This window comes from Hemicordylus capensis, chromosome 1, assembly GCF_027244095.1.
Source record: "Hemicordylus capensis ecotype Gifberg chromosome 1, rHemCap1.1.pri, whole genome shotgun sequence".
Classification (NCBI taxonomy): domain Eukaryota; kingdom Metazoa; phylum Chordata; class Lepidosauria; order Squamata; family Cordylidae; genus Hemicordylus; species Hemicordylus capensis.
In genome coordinates, this window is record NC_069657.1 from 458,721,688 (window position 1) to 458,739,142 (window position 17,455).

The window sequence follows — 17,455 nt, forward strand, 5'->3', positions numbered from 1 at the left end:
TGACTTATGGCTGGCTAGGAGTTTGTTTTTGATAGGACAGTTTCTTTCTGTTGTGCCTGGAGACAGTGGGTGGGGCACTAGGGGGCAGGTGGGTCACACAGCTTGTGGGTGGGGCCTCATTCCTGAGGTGGTTCAATTTGAAACCAGCTATTGAGACTCGATGGCACACTTTACCTTTATTGAGAATATTTAGCTCAGACCAGGGGAGTTTTGCTCCCTGGAAGTTTGTGAACAGGAGTTTGCAAACAGGTATTGAAGGAGTTAGGGTTAGGGTTGCTCCCATAGCAAAGCTTTTGTATACCCTGCGAGAAATCTGCAGGCACTTCCTTTTAAAAAAAATGCTTTTATTAGTATTATAGGTATAAACAGAAAGGTTACATCTCTGAGAATCCAACAAAACCAAACAAGTTTACATACAAGGTCTTATCCATCAAAACCAAAACATAAGAAAAATACAATAGTATTAGTTGAATCTAGAAAGTCCTTAACTAGGCATCAGTAGCCATCAATAAAGAGTCTTGAACCCCTCCAGGGAAAACTAAAAAAGAAGACGTCTGCCCCAGCATGATTGATCCTCCTACTGACAGGCAGTCTAAAGAGGAGAGAACCAACCCAACTATGACATATAAAATAGAAATAGTACGAGTAATTCGAACGCAGAGCAAAACATCCCCAATGCTCTGTGGTTTGAGCACCACAAGCTCAAAAAAGTGGTTAAGTATTAATGATTAGGTTTTGTATTCTATAGGAGAGAGAGTATAAGTTCCCTTGCTCTAATTTTATCCTGCATCTGATTTGAGAGCTGTACAAATAATAATTTTAAAAGAAATTTATTTGAAAACTTTCATTAAGTGGGTTAACTGAATCTTATAATGTGTATGTTTAATAAAAAATGTTTTGTTATGTATTATTCTCCAATACTATACAAAAAGGAAATTTCTAATTTTTTTTGGATCTTCTAGTCTTTTCTGTCCCAGCTGCATTAAATGAGAGATATAGTATATTATCTTATATGTTAAGCTGATGGACTGAGAAAATCTAAAATAATCAAAGAACATCCATGATTCTAACCAAACCAAAAATGAATTCAGAGAATTTTAAATTCCTTTTTCTATCAGATCAGATAACCAGTTTACAACAAGAACCTCAGCAGCAGACTTCACCAGCCAAGTACTATACAGTTCTCTTCCACTTGAGTTTCAATGTTATAAATAACAGATGAAGGAATCTAAATAGAATTAGTGAATTCAATCCTGCTAGTAAGAGCTCAAAAACAGATATGTAATTTTAGATGTACCTCAAATGTATGTCTCAAATCTGTCCTGATATGCAATATTAAATGTGCTTCAATACCGTTTATAATATTATAATATCAATGCCATAAAGGGGAAAGATCTCTCAGGCAAGACATAAATTAGTTATGCATGTCTCTGTGTTCAAATCACACCCGAAATCGCAACAATCCCTTCAGATTGGCACTCTTCTCCAAAGACAATTCAGCTACCTCCTAAAAAATCCATGGGAGGTTCAAACAGCAATACAGAAAAAACATTTTAGTGTCTATAGGCTTGACTATACATCTAATCATCAGAGAAAATAGAATTTAAAACTCTTACAGAACAGTCCCCCTAAGTTCAATTAATTATTGGACTTCCAATGATCTCAGGCAGCTGTACTTTTCCACCCAACATAAAATCCACTTGTGGAATTCTCTGCCACAAGATGTGGTGACAGCCAACAGCCTGGATGGCTTTAAGAAGGGTTTGGATGACTTCATGGAGGAGAGGTCTATCAACGGCTACTAGTCGGAGGGCTGTGGGCCACATCCAGCCTCAAAGGCAGGATGCCTCTTAGTACCAGTTGCAGGGGAGTAACAGCAGGAGAAAGGGCTTGCCCTCAACTCTTGCCTGTGGCTTCCAGCGGCATCTGGTGGGCCACTGTGCGAAACAGGATGATGGACTAGATGGGCTTCCTTGGGCCTGATCCAGCAGGGCTGTTCTTATGTTCTCCACAGAATCACTATGGGTGTTAATAGGAGGACTGAAAATAAACATGTCACCACAAAAACTTCTTTAAATACATCAGAAGCAGGAAACCTGCCAGGGAGGCGGTTGGACCATTAGAATGTCAACAAGTGTGTGGATCAAAGTGATTAGTGTTTGGTGATCTTGCCTGACCAGTCTTTTGGAGTTCTTTGAGAATGCAAACAAGTGTGTGGATCAAGGTGATCCAGTTGACATAGTCTACCTGGACTTCCAAAAAGCATTTGACAAAGTTCCTCATCAAAGACTCCTGAGGAAACTTAACGGTCATGGGATAAGGGGACAAGTATGTGGATTGCTAACTGGTTGAAAAGACAAGAAATAGAGAGTTTTCCCAATGGAGGGAAGTAAGAAGTGGGGTCCCCCAGGGATCTGTACTGGGACTGGTGCTTTTTAATTTGTTCATAAGTGATCTAGAAGCAGGGGTAAGCAGCAAGGTGGCCACATTTGCAGATGATACCAAACTCTTTCGGGTAGTGAAATCCAAAATGGATTGTGAGCAGCTCCAAAAGTATCTCTTCAAACTGGGGGAGTGAGCGACAATATGGCAAATGCGCTTCAATGTTAGCAAGTGTCAAGTGATGCACATTGGGACAAAGAACCCAAACTTCAAGTCTACGCTGATGGGATCTGAGCTGTCGGTGACTGACCAGGAGAGGGATCTTGGGGCAGAGGCGTAACTAGGGAAAACTGCGCCCGGGGCAAGCACTGAAATTGCGCCCCCCCTCAGCGTCCCCCCCACCGCCCCCCCAACATACATCTGACTGACACACATGTTTCAGAAAACTTTTATTTAAAAAATTTTAAAAATTACAAAAATTACCAAAAATTTCAAAATGCACTACATAGTTAGGTTTTTCCTCACAACAACCCTGTGAAGTTGGCTTGTATCTCAAAAATCAGAATTATGATGCAATGATGATGATTATGATTATGATGCCCCTCCCTCACGCCCTGGTTCTGTTCCTGACTTTCCCTTGTGAGTGACTGTATTTTAACAAAATGAAAACCAAGGACTCCCAAGTAATTCAAGGGACTAGGGTGATAGTGCTAAAGACTCCTTATTCTCCCGCTGTTAAAGAAAGACTCCCCTTTTCCAAAACCGCGCGCTATTTACACCAGAAAAGGTTTCAAATGGAGGGGGAAGCATTTATGCATTTAATGCTTTGTTTTATGTTATGATTTCAAAGTTAGAAACACTATAAAAGGGCCATTTTAGAGAAGATATTCACTGCCTTAGTTGCAAATCCTGCTTTTTTGAGATTCCCTGCAATTGAATAAAGCGATAATATACACCTTTGCTATTTAAATTGGTTGGAGAGTATTTATGACAATAAAAAATGAAATGGCATTTCAGATGCAACATTGGTTGCCTAAGACCACTCACATTTAACTAATCTTCATCACATTGACAAAAAGAGCAATTAAAATTAAAATCCATGACTAAAACCAAACCACTTTGGGGTTGTTTTTAATGAAAGGTGGTATATAAATTTAACAATAAATGTTTAGAAGTATATACTTTCACCCCCTGCCCAACCTACAATTAATTCCAGCTTATTTTCAAAGGGCTTCAAGTTTTATTTACAAATTGCTTGGCAGCACCAATGTTTAAGTAATCGCTAATTGCTCCTAAAGGTACATTGGTACTCACCGTGAAGGTGTCTTCTGGCTGGTGTAGAAGAGGTCACCCAAGCTTGGGATTACATCCCCCCCACATGCTCCAAAAGGCAGGAAGTAGTCATACTTGAAGATCCTTAACCCAGTGCATGTGGGCGGATCTCCTCAGTGCTTAAAACAGCTCAAGCTACGGAATGAAAACCACAGAACACAACAGAGAATATACAACAATATACAAACAATAATGCGGAGAAAGACAGAAAAACTGTCCCCCTACAACCAGATCATCAGCTCCAGCCTAACACAACCCGGGCGGGCCTTGGGTGACCTCTTCTACACCAGCCAGAAGACACCTTCACGGTGAGTACCAATGTACCTTTCTCGGCTGGTGTAGGAGGTCACCCAAGCTTGGGACATACCACAGCACCAACCACGGGAGGGAAAATACCCAAGCTGGAGCTACTGACCCGGAAGGACCTGTTGCAGGACCCTCCGACCAAATGCTGCTCTGGCAGCTTCATGTTCATCCAACTTGTAATGCCTTGAAAATGTAAAAGGCAACGACCAAGTAGCCGCCTTGCAAATCTCTTCATGGGACACCGGTGAAGATAACACAGTGGAAGTGGCTGCCGATGTAGTTGAGTGTGCCGTAATCTGACCAGGCACCGAAAGTTTCTGGGCTTCATACAACATCGTAATGCATGAATGAACCCATCGAGCAATAATGGCTGAAGAGACCTTGCATCCCATCTTAGAAGCCTTAAAGGCCACAAAAAGAGCATCTGACTTACGAAAAGCCTGCATCCGGTTGCACTCCTTCTCTGCAGGGTGACGAGCATCCGGACAAAAAGAAGGTAATTAAATGACCGCCTCACGATTAAACTGAGACTTTACCTTAGGGATAAACGAAGGATCCGGGATAAGTCTCACAGAGTCCTTAGAGAAATTACACAAATTACTCTCAACTGACAGAGCCTGCGATTCAGAAACCCTCCTGGCTGATGTTACAGCTACTAAAAAGGCCACCTTCCAGGACAGCATCTGCAATGATACAGATCAAAGTGGTTCAAATGGCGGAAACTGCAGACCCCACAACACAATATGCAAATCCCATGACGGAAAACGATGGCAGACCAGAGGAGACAACAAAGCTGCCCCCCTCAAGAACTTGCGTAGAAGAGGGTGCCACGCCTGAACAAACGCTGATGAGGAAACAACATCTGGATCAAGCACGCCGCCTGGTGTTTAAGCGTGTTGGGTTTCAGACCAAGCGCAAGGCCATCCTGAAGAAAAACCTAGTAATCCCCTCGACCTGCACTTGTCCAGCTGCAGGGAGAGCTTTGCTGTCCAGCGCAGAAAACTACGCCAAGTCGATTGGTAAATCTTGTTGGCTGAACACTTTCTAGATGCAAGGATGGTAAATCGGACCTTGACACAGCAGAACTGGATGGTCTGGCAAACTGAGTGGATGACCTACGGTCAAGTCGACGATCTCAGAAAACCAAGGCCCTCTGGGCCAAAAAGACGCAATCAATATCAGGGATGCCCGGAAACCCCGCAGCTTCCTGAGGCAACGGGAGAGCAGCGGCACTGGAGGAAATGCATTCAGCAGACACGGACGCCATGGCACCGATAGCGTATCCGTCTCTTCTGCCCCCAACATCGGGCAACGTGAGTAAAACCTCTGAATCTTAGCATTCTGAGGATATGCAAACAAGTCTATCTGGGGACATCCCAGCTGCTCTGTCAGCCACCTAAATACTTGAGGGTGCAGGCCCCATTCTGCCGGCTGGATCTCCTGCCGTCTTAGCCAATCTGCCCGAACATTGGAAATTCTGTTTACATGATGGTCCAGAATGGATATTAAGTTGTTCTGTACACATTAAGATATTCCTTCCCTTCACCAAGGGCGTGAAGGCTCTTAGGGCCAGAAAGACAGCCCACAGCTCGAGCCAGTTTATGCTATGGAGCAACTCTTCCACCGACCAAAGCCCCTGGGCAGAACTGTTCCAACAGTGAGCCCCCCAGCCCGATAGACTGGTGTCCGTCGTGACCATCACCCTCTCGGATTCTATGAACAGCTTGCCCTTGTCTAGGTTCCCCGGGCCGTCCAACGAATCGACTCGCGAAGAGACACCTAGAGAGGAATGTTCTTGTCACGTTTGAGGGCAATCCTGTGCTGGTAAAGGAGGAAACCCCACTGTAACTGGCGTAGATGAAAACCTCGCCCAAGGCACCGAGTCCATAGCCGCCACCATGAGACCCAACAAACTTGCTAGATTGAGAAGGCTGGCCCACAGTCTCGAAGCAATCACACGAGCCAGTGACGTTAAGACCTCCATCCGATCCTGTGGCAGAAACAGTTTGCCTACTGAGGTGTCCATTACCATGCCCAAATGACGAAGGCTCTGTGTGGGCATCAGGTGACTCTTGCCCACATTTATCAGAAACCCATGCGCACGTAACACAGACATTGTTCTGGACAGAGCCGACTGAACTGCCCCTTCTTGAGCAAGTTGTCGAGGTAACAATACAGGTGGACCCCCTCAGTGCATAAAGTGGCCACTAGCAGACTAGAACCTTCATAAAAACTTGGGTGGCTGATGAGAGACCAAAAGGAAGGGCTCTGTACTGATAATGCCTCCCCATGTAGCAGAAGTGGAGTATATGTCGACTGCGTGGATGAATGGGGATGTGTAAATACGCCTCCTGGAGATCTATTGAAGTCATGTAGTCCCCCATCTGCAATGCCTCTGAGATGGTACAAAGGGTTTCCATCCTGAACCTCCTTTTTATCACAAAATGGTTGACTGGGCGTAGGTTGAGAACTGCCCTGGCCGATCCGTCCTTTTTTGGCACCGTAAAATCACAGAATAGATGCCCTTGCCTCTCTGAAGAGGTGGGACCTCCTCTATGGCCCCTATAGCCACCAGATACTGAATGGCCATGGACAACCCCTTGTGCTTTTCCGGTTTCCCAGATCTAGGGGTAAGGAGGAATCTGTTTCCTGGGGGGCTGGCCAGCTCCACTTCGTACCCGTGTAGGCTAATGGAAAGAACCCACCTGTCGATGGATTCTTTCCAAAACAGTCCAAATGGCAGACCCCCACTTTGCCTGAGTGGGAGTCAGAACTGCTGCTTTGGGGCCCCGCTGCTGGTTTCCGAGAGACTGATGGTGCACCCTTGCACCCTGAGTGCACCCTTGCCTGCCTTGGCCTCTGGATCTGTTCCACTGCGATCAAAAAGGCCTAAAAGGCTCCCTCTGACAAACTGAGGTCTAAACGCCCTGAAGGTTTGCATCGGTCTATGATTAAAACTCTTGTCCTTCTTCCTAGGAGCTGATGGCAGAGCCCTGCGGTTATCCTTAGTTTCAATGAGGACCTCTTTCAGGGCCTCATTCCCAATTAGCTTTCCCCCCAGCATAGGGAACAGCAGCTAATTTAGCCCTAGACGTATTATCAACTTCCAAAATTTTAGCCATATGTTGCGTCTTGCCAGGACACCTGCACTGACCGCACGTGCCGAGAACTGAACACTGTCCAGAGTAGCATCCGCTGAAAAGGCAGCCACCCTCTGCAGACGAAGTAGCTTATGCCACATCTTAGACTGATTAGTGGGAGGGTCATTGGGTAACTCGCCAACCCACAAGACTGATGCTCTAGACACCAAGGACACAGTGGTGTCAGCTCTGATGGCCACTGCTCAAGCCTCGTGGGCACTGCGCAGTGCAGATTCTGCTTTTCTGTTTTCTGGCTCCTTAGAAGAGGAGTCCCCATCCTTGGGTACCACTGTGCTACTAAGTAGGGCCCCGAAGTGAGCAACCGTAAGTGGCACCTTCAGCAAGTCCAGAGTCTCCTCCTCAAAGTTGTACAATTTGCTAGCCAATGTCAACATACGCTTTGGGAGTCGCAATAGCTGCCCATTCCTCCTTGATGGTCTTAGTAAAGCCCTCAGGTATCACTGATTTAATCTGCGGTACCTTAGCCTTAGGCAGCACCAAGGAGCCCTTGGACACAGGAGAGATCTGTTCCTCTGTAACTGGCTACAGATCAAGCGCAGCAATAGCCTGATTAATTAGTGGCTGAAAATCCACCATAAGAGAGAGCCTCTGACTGTGTAAGTTTGCAGCAAAGTCGTCAATCATCTCCCCCTCTTCCGAGGAGGAGGGCCCCTTGTCTGGGTTGCCCAGCAATGTCTCTGACCCACTGACCCTGGGTCACAATAGATCTGGGGAGTCCTCTCCAGACTCATCTGAAGACCTCCCTCTACGCAAGGGCACAGAGTCCTGGCGTATAGCCACCCTGGGCTGCTTAGCGGGCACCATCTCCTCCTGAGAGTCTGAGGGCGACACATGGATCACAGCCTGCCTTGCAGGCTTCCGCGCTTTAAGCGCCGCTGCCAGTGAGACCTGAACGGCCTCCTGAATCCAGCCCTTTGCAGTGGCAGCATCAGGGGGAACCCCCACATTCCCTGTAGGAGTAGGCCCTGAGGGAGGGGCCACATAGGGGGCATCTGCACTCACCTCCTCCCCCCCCGAGCAAGTCCCGATCTTACCGGGGGGAGCTGTTCATGGCCTTCTGGGTGCTCCGACGCCCCATCCACGGGCTCAGCACCGCCTGCCTCATCATCCTGCACGTCTTCCCCGTCTGATTCCGACAGGCTCTGGGGCGGCCACTCCTGCTGACGTTCCTTTCAGCGTGGCCCCAATACTCGCTGAGGCAGTCCTCCTCCTGCACGCCCAACTGCTAGGGAAAGGAGTTGGGGGGGGGGGGCGAGGCCAAACATCACAGGCTTACCTTGCTCGCGCTGCCGGGCGAAAGCTCTCTCACCAACGGGGCCTCCTTGTCAGGAAGCCTCCGATTCTGGTGCCACCACTTGTGTCCTGCTACGGTGGATTGCTGGTGGCATGGATTGCGCCCAGTCTCCTCACCGGTATCTGGCCACCAACGGGGCCTCCTTGTCAGGAAGCCTCCGATTCTGGTGCCGCCACCTGCGTCCTGCTTCGGTGGATTGCTGGTGGCATGGATTGCGCCCAGTCTCCTCACCGGTATCTGGCCACCAACGGGGCCTCCTTGTAGGGAAGCCTCCGATTCTGGTGCCGCCACCTGCGTCCTGCTTCGGTGGATTGCTGGTGGCATGGATTGCGCCCAGTCTCCTCACCGGTATCTGGCCACCAACGGGGCCTCCTTGTCAGGAAGCCTCCGATTCTGGTGCCGCCACCTGCGTCCTGCTTCGGTGGATTGCTGGTGGCATGGATTGCGCCCAGTCTCCTCACCGGTATCTGGCCACCAACGGGGCCTCCTTGTAGGGAAGCCTCCGATTCTGGTGCCGCCACCTGCGTCCTGCTTCGGTGGATTGCTGGTGGCATGGATTGCGCCCAGTCTCCTCACCGGTATCTGGCCACCAACGGGGCCTCCTTGTCAGGAAGCCTCCGATTCTGGTGCCGCCACCTGCGTCCTGCTTCGGTGGATTGCTGGTGGCATGGATTGCGCCCAGTCTCCTCACCGGTATCTGGCAACAGAGAGGACCACTGTGGCCTACAGGCGCCAGCAAGGTCATCTGATACATCTGCCATTTTCCTTACAGGATTTGCGCAGTCCCGAGTTTTTGGCGGGAACAGGCGCTGATGGGCGGATCTCTCCCTAATAGCCAGGAGTCCGAAGGTCTTCTTAGCGGACATCGGCCAAAAGGTCGGCAAGAGGTGAGGAGAGGTAACGAATAACAGAAAGGACAGTAGAAGAACAGATATGAATTTTTTTTTTTAATTTAAAATTATTATTATTATTATTTTCTTTAGTAACTAGAGAGAACTAATAGTAGTAGAATACCAGGTGAAGAATAGATTGGAAATAGTCAAAAACAATAGGAATATAAGCAGAAGAAAAGAAGAGGCCTAGTTAACTAGGCCAAAGCCAGCGAGCTGTAATGCGAGCCTTCTGGAGCAAAGGCAGGAAGTAGAACTGAGGAGATCCGCCCACATGCACTGGGTTAAGGATCTTCAAGTATGACTACTTCCTGCCTTTTGGAGCATGTGGGGGGGATGTAATCCCAAGCTTGGGTGACCTCCTACACCAGCCGAGAATGATAGTTTTACTTATTGTTAAATTTATATACCACCTTTCATTAAAACATTCTCTGTTCATCTGATTTTCAGTCTGGTTAATTAAATCGGTGGAGGTTTAGACTTTCCTGATGGGCTGAAACAGCTAATCCATTTTGATGATGACATATAATTAAATTAGCTTGCATTACATAATGAAAAAGTCCAGGAAGGGAGAGATGGGGGGATGTGGAAGCCAAGATTCCACATCCCCCCATCTCTCCCTCCCTGAACCTTTTCAGTTAAAACGTGGTTAGATTATACGGGAGGAAGGACTTGAATGAGCAAAAAGGGGAACTGGTTCGGGCGTTCAGGAAGTTGTTCAGAAGAGGGAGTTGTTCAAGAAGTTTGCTCTGGTGCGTGTCCTCCTCTTGACGCATGCGCGACTGGCGGCGGGGCGCGCCGGGGAGTGAGAGTCAGAGACTTGGACTATGAAGACGCCGCGGCACCCAGTGCTGGATGAGCAATGCCAATGAGGGGGCGGCGGCGCCGGGACCGGGGGAGGGGGACTGCTCTGCAAAAAAATAAAAATAAATAAATAAATAAATAAATAATTTTTTTCCCGGCAAATCGGTGGGGGCACTTTTTGGCGCCCCCTGCCAAGTGGCGTCCGGGGCACGTGCCCCCCTGCCCCCTATAGTTACGCCTATGTCTTGGGGTCGTGGTGGACAGCTGGTTGAAAGTGTCGTCTCAATGTGCAGCAGCTGTGAAAAAGGCCAATTCCATGCTAGGGATCATTAGGAAGGGGATTGGAAATAAAATGGCTAATATTATAATGCCTTTATCTATGCTCTGGCTACAGAGCATAGCTAAAGGATATATGAGCATAGCATAGCATAGCATGAGCATATGCTCTGGCTACAGAGCATAGATAAAGGGTACATGAGCATAGATACATAGATAAATGATCTTTATCTATGCTCTGGCTACATTTGGAGTACATCTGGCTACAGTTCTGGTCACCATATCTTAAGAAGGATATTGTAGAACTGGAAAAGGTGCAGAAAAGGGCAACCGAGATAAGAACACAGGAAGCTGCCATATACTGAATCAGACCTTTGGTCTATCTTGCTCAGTATTGTCTTCACAGACTGGCAGCAGCTTCTCCAAGGTTACAGGCAGGAATCTCTCTCAGCCCTAACTTGGAGATGCTGCCAGGGAGGGAGCTTGGAACCAGAGCAACTCCATCCCCTAAGAGAAATATTTATTTATTTATTTATTTATTTATTTATCAAATTTGTACACCGTCCCAATCTCTTCCAGTGCTCACACATCAAGTCTCCCATTCATATGCAACCAGGGCAGATCCTGCTTAACTAAGGGGACGTCATGCTTGCTACCACAAGACCAGCTCTCCTCAGCATCTGGGGCTTTTTAGTATGGAAAAGAGGTGTCTAAGAGGAGACATGATAGAGGTGTACGAAGTTATGCATGGAGTGGGGAGGGTAGACTGAGAGAACATTTTCTCCCTCTCTCACAACACTAGAGCCAGGGGTCACCCCATGAAAGTGAAGGCCAGGAAATTTAGGACCAACAAAAGGGAGTACTTTTTCATACAGTGCATAATTAATCTACGGAAATCTCTGCCACGGGATGTGGTGATGACCACTAGCTTGGATGGCTTTATAAGGGGCTTAGACAAACTCATGGAGGACAGGTCTGTCAATGGCTTCTAGTCTGGTGGCCGTGGGCCACCTCCAGCCTCAGAGGCAGGATGCCTCAAGATACCAATTGCAGGGGAGCAGCGGCAGGAGAGGGGGCCTGCCCCCACCTCTTGCCTGGGGGATCCCCAGAGGCATTCGATGGGCCACTGTGGGGAACAGGATGCTCGACTAGATGGGCTTCCTTGGGCCTGATCCAGCAGGGCTCTTCTTATGCTCTTAGCAACTGTGTTGCACCCAGGGGCGTAGCAAGGTTGGAGTGGGCCCAGAGACAAGATTTTAAAATGGGGCCCCCCCACTCAAAGTCCAGGGCCTCCGCACACCCCAGGCCCCCAAGGATTTAAGTCTGATATTTCAAAATAAGTATGCTGCCTGGAAATACATTTCACTGAATACACACACGCACACTTCACAGTATATAGTGATATACATTGAGTACTATATATTTGTGCTACTTTTAATGCCTAGAACACACTAGCAACACTAATTATTAAAATGGGCCCCTCGCTGCAGATTAGCCAAGGAGACTTTCAACCATGCAGGGTGAGCCTCTGTTTGTTTTCTCAGAATTCTGAACAAATTCAGTCAAGTTTGATTCCAGGAGGTTTTTCACAGGAGGCTTTTAAAGCCCTTTAACACACATCTCCTCTGGAATGGAGGTGCTGCATTCACATGTTGGCCAGATTTACCCTGAAGTCCCTGCAAGTTATTGGGGAGCAGTTCACACACAAGAAAAATAAAATAAAATAAAAGCACAAGCCATGCTTCACAGTTCTCACTCAGACCTTCTGGGTTGCAAAACAACTTGAACATAAGTGCATTTATGAATGAATGAATGAATGAATAAAATTAATAAAATAATGTTTCTTCCAGAAGTTTTTGCAATTTTCTGCCATGAAACAAGCCACTTATAGGACTTTTTAGATAGTTTTTTTTAAGCCAGCAAATTTTCCAAGCTGTTTAAAAATAAATATTCAGAGACTTCTCAGTCCTTCCCCCACCCCATATCAAAGCCCTATGGCAAGCAGATCCCTATATATCCGGGTGGGGGGGGGGTGGGGAAGGTAACCACAAAAGGGAGTTCACACTCTACCTGGCAGCAGGGGGTCTTCTGCTGCAAAGAACAGTGGAGGCCACTCTAGCTGCCTCCTCCTTGCTGGCTTGGGCCCTACTCGAGTTCAGGCTTCACAGAGGCCTACACCAGACCTCCCTGGAAGCCCCACTGCCCACCCGCCGACCAGCTGAGAGGCGGGAGAAAAGGAGCTCTTGGCAGCTGGGCTGCTGCTTCGATTGCGGGCCAGCAGAACAAGCAGGAGAGACGGCGAAGAGGGCAAGTGGCTGAGAGGCTATGGGGCTGGGCAGGGGGCAATGGGGAGTCACGTGAGGTGCCCCTGGGGGGCCCCTCCAGGCAGTGGGGCCCCCAGACAACTGCCTCCCCTTGCCCGATCGTTGTTACGCGCCTGGTTGCACCGCTGGTTCATGTTCAGCTGGCTTGTGTTCAACACAGGTTGCTACCAGCTCATCTGACAGCTACGCAGGGATTGACTTTCTCTGTGGCAACCCCAAGGCTTTGGAATGCACTCTCTGCTGAAAGAAGAGCCTCCTCTGCCAGATTTTTAAAAGTCTCTCAAGATGCATTTATTCACTCAAGGTTTCTATCTAGGACTGTGGTTTTAAAATGTTTCCGTGTTTTAACTTTGTTTTAATCTGTTTTATGTTGTTGTAAACCACCCAGTGACATAAGTTTGGGATGGTGTACAAACATCACATCACAATAAATAAACCAACTTGTGGGCCACAAAGGCAGCTGGATTCTTTCTGCATATACGTGCTGAGCTGCCTAGCCTGGTCTCTGCGGTTTGGTAATTCTTCATTTTTGGGGAGAGCTCAACTCATGAGCACACAATCTGACGGAAGAGCGAAGGCTGCTGAGCGGAGCAACTCCCCAGGAGACGGCCCTCTTGTGAGAGCACTAGTCCCTTGGGGGCAGGCCGCGACAGGGGCAGCAGCATGAGTGCAGTTGGGTCCCCAGGGTCTGTTTGGCCGGGGTGAGCCCTCGCGAGAGCATCCTGGGCCCCAGCGGGCCAGAGCCCAGACTCCTCGGCCCTCCCTCACACACACATATATCCCCTCCTAGGAGGGCACCATGTTTCCTTCCCTTTCCTGAGTAGCAGCAAAATACTGCCCCTCCCGGCATCCTCCCCCCCCCGCCAGGAATTGTGCTTGTGCAAGACTGTTTTGTGGTGGGCCCCTTCCGAGGACAGCAGTGCAGCCACCTTCAGAAGGAGGGCTGGTCTGGTCTGGCCGTTAAAGGGAGTTCCAGGTCCTTTCCCTGCTGAGGGCCGGCCGACCATTCCCAAAAGCCACGATCGCACTTGGCACACCCCCTTAAAGATCATGGCCAAGAGCTGGCACCCTGGAGACTTTAATGAATGAATGAATTAATCTTACATTTTATATCCCGCTCTTCTGCCAAGGAGCCCAGAGTGGTATACTACATACTTAGGTTTCTCCTCACAACAACCCTGTGAAGTAGGTTAGGCTGAGCGAGGAGTGACAGGCCCAGAGTCACCCAGCAAGTCTCATGGCTGAATGGGGATTTGAACTCGGGTCTCCCCGGTCCTAGTCCAGCATTCTAATCACTACGCCACTCTGGCTCTCTCCTGGCGTCATACTGACACCTTGCCCACAGTCTGGTGATGCGAGGGCTACAGAGCATGCTGGGATGTGGCCTATCCTGCCCTGAAAAAGCAGGTTATTATTTATCATTTATTATTATTATTTATTTACACAGCCAGACAGGTGTTATTCACTGGTTTGTTTTATCCAGACATCGAGTCCTTCCCAAGGACCTGGGATGCCAGAATTTTATTGTCAATGTTGTTGTTATAGATATCGTCGCAGAATATAGGCTGTTCCCAGTAAAGCTGCTTTTTGTAATTGGCTGGAGGTGATTTCTGTGGCCCCTCTGGTGTGGAGGTGCTCTTCAAGGTCTTTTGGAACTGCACCCAGGGCGCCAATGACCACGGGGATTATTTGGGTCTTTTTCTGCCACAGCCTTTCAATTTCCATTTGTAGATCTTTGTATTTGGTGGTTTTTTCTATTTCTTTTTCTTCTATTCTGCTATCCCCTCGTATTGCTATGTCGATTATTTTGACTTGTTTTTCTTTCTTCTCGACTACAGTGATATCTGGTGTATTGTGTGGCAGATGTTTGTCTGTTTGTAGTCGGAAGTCCCATAATATTTTTGCATCTTCGTTTTCTTCAACTTTTTCAATTTTATGGTCCCACCAATGTTTGGCTACAGGTAGCTTGTATTTTTTGCAGATGTTCCAGTGTGTCATCCCTGCTACCTTAGGAACATAGGAAACTGCCATATACTGAGTCAGACCACTGGTCTATCTAGCTCAGTATTGTCTTCACAGACTGGCAGCGGGTTCTCCAAGGTTGCAGGCAGGAATCTCTCTCAGCCCTCTCTTGGAGATGCTGCCAGGAAGGGAACTTGGAACCTTCTGCTCTTCCCAGAGCGGCTTCATCCCCTAGGAAGATCTTGCAGTGCTCACACATCAAGTCTCCCTTTCATATGCAACCAGGGCAGACCCTGCTTAGCTAAGGGGACAAGTCATGCTTGCTACCACAAGGCCAGCTCTCCTCTCAGGGGCGTAGCAAGGTTGGAGTGGGCCCAGAGACAATATTTTAAAACTAGTATTTTGAAGCCCGTTATAATAACGGGCGCTAGCCTTTTCCTCTCCCCTTTACTGTTTTTTTTTTTTAAATACTGATGACGACGCTGCCGCCGAAGTCCCACCCTCCCTCCCTCCCAACTTCCGAAACCACCTTACCCCGCCCGTGACAGTTGAGCAAAGGATGACCTAAATTGAAGAGGGAGAGAGGAGCTCGCAAGCAGTGCTTCTCCCTCTGCAAAGCCTCTTTCCGAACTGGCGCTTGGGGCGGAAAGGACGCCTCTTGCGTCCTTTCGGCCCCAAGCGCCAGTTCGGGCAGAGCCTTTGCAGAGGGAGGAGCACTGCTTGCGAGCTCCTCTCTCCCTCTTCAATTTAGGTCTTTCTTTTCTCAACTTTCACGGGCGGGGTAAGGTGATTTCGGAAGTTGGGAGGGAGGGAGGGTGGGACTTCGGCAGCAGCGGCGGCGGCAGCTTTTTTACTTTTACTTTTCTTCGGCCGCCACCCACTGCGGCCCGTGTCTCCGGCCGGGCCGGCCACCCAGGGCTCCGACGGGCCCGCCACCCACCGCCGCCGCGGCTCCAGCAGGACCACTGCTGCTGCCCGTGGCTCCGGCCGGGCCCTCCGCTGCCCGGGGCCTCTCCCTTGTCGCCGCGGCGTGTCCTCTGGCCAAGGCGGCGGCCAGTGTCCCCCAGCGCCGCTCACCCGGCTTCTTCGGGGAGGCCGCTTCTGGCCGCCCAAGATGGCCACCGGGTGCCGGTGGTCGTGTCTCCCTCGCTCTGTTCTGCGCATGCGCTCCGCACATGCGCAGAACAGGCCAGGGAGGCACGGACACACGCTTGGTGTCCGTCCACGGACGGACACCAAGGGTTTTATTATAGAGGATGCTCCCCCACCGAAGCTCAGCTCATGAAGTAAAGAAATCTTAAATGAGGCTGAAAAGTGGTAACAAAAAGCGTAGTAAAATTTACACACACACACTCACACGTGAGTGTGTGTGCACCACAACTGAACATCATCCTAAACTTTTTTTTGAAGGTTTTGTAAATTGTGGATGATGCAAGTCATTTAATGGTACTAGAGAAAGACATGCTGTTCTGGTAGCTCCAGTTCTTAACACTCACATCAATTTCGGAGGATGAATACCACTGAAGGAAGCCCAGGCGGGTGCGCGGCTGGGGGAGCCAGTCATGTGACTTGCCTCGGGGGGGGCCCAAGGCAGTGGGCCCCCAGACAACTGTCTCCTCTTGCCCTATTATAGTTACGCCCCTGTCTCCTCTCCTGACCAGCTCTCCTCTCCTTGTCATGCCTTTGTTTGTAGTCAGTCTGTGCGATCTTTTTACAACAGCTGATGAGGTGGTCCACTGTTTCATCTGCTTCTTTACAAAGGCGGCACTTGCTGTTTGTGGTTGACTTTTCTACTTTTGCTCTTATTGCATTTGTTCTTAGTGCTTGTTCTTGTGCAGCCAGTATTAAACCCTCTGTTTCTTTCTTCAAGTTGCCATTCTTAAGCCATTGCCAGGTCTTGGTGATGTCTGATTTTCCACTTATATTGTGCAAATATTGACCATGCAGGGGCTTATTTCTCCATTTTTCTGCTCGGTTCTTCTCTTGGTTTTTCTTCTCTTGCAATTATTTATTTATTTATTTATTTACACAGTCAGACAGGTGTTATTGACTGGTTTGTTTTATTCAGACATTGAGCCCTTCCTAAGGACCTGGGATGGCTGAATTGTATTGTCAATGTTGTTGCTGTTGTTATAGATATCGTTGCAGAATATAGGCTGTTCCCAGTAAAGTTGCTTTTTGTAAGTGGCTGATGGTGATTTCTGTGGCCCCTATGGTGTTTTGTTGTTGTTGTTATTAATCACATTTTTATACCGTCCAAAACGCGAGTTCTCTGGGCGGTTTAGAAGACAATAAAAACCAATAAAAAGATTAACACATTAAAATTTAAAATGTTAATATTAAAACACAGATAAAACAATGTCTAATTAAAAGCCTGGGTGAACCAGGTTGCCAGGCTGTGACTGGAGAAACGTCTGCAATGCGGTTCAGGGTTAGAAAAATTAAACATGGGTTTGGCAACCTTCGGATTCACATTATGTGCAGGTGCGGCCTCTGCCTTCAAAGTTCATAGCTGTCCTCACCAGTTTCATGTCACTTGCAGATTTGATAAGCATCCCTTCCACCAAGTCATTTATGAAAACACTTAATTTTAATTTTCACAGTCCAGCACAGGGCAGAGTCTTCCTCCAGGGCGATGAGGGCAGTACTGGTCAAGCACCTTGCTGTGGTGGGCTACAGAGGAACTGCGTGCTCTTTATTAATCCATCTTAATTTATTAGTAGT

At 48.3% G+C, this 17,455-nt stretch overlaps 1 protein-coding gene across 2 annotated transcripts in view; it reads left to right on the forward strand.

Annotated features, from left to right (window-relative positions):
• Nucleotides 1-17,455, forward strand: part of GCKR (glucokinase regulator) — a 54,423-nt gene that overhangs the window by 12,068 nt on the left and 24,900 nt on the right. The window contains exon 1 of one of the 2 annotated variants that reach the window (XM_053251219.1): nucleotides 12,680-12,752. The exons of the other annotated variant lie outside the window; for it this stretch is intronic. The gene's annotated coding sequence lies outside the window, so the exon portion shown is untranslated. Of the gene's footprint in view, nucleotides 1-12,679; nucleotides 12,753-17,455 lie in introns of those variants that run through there. 2 annotated transcript variants of the gene reach the window in all.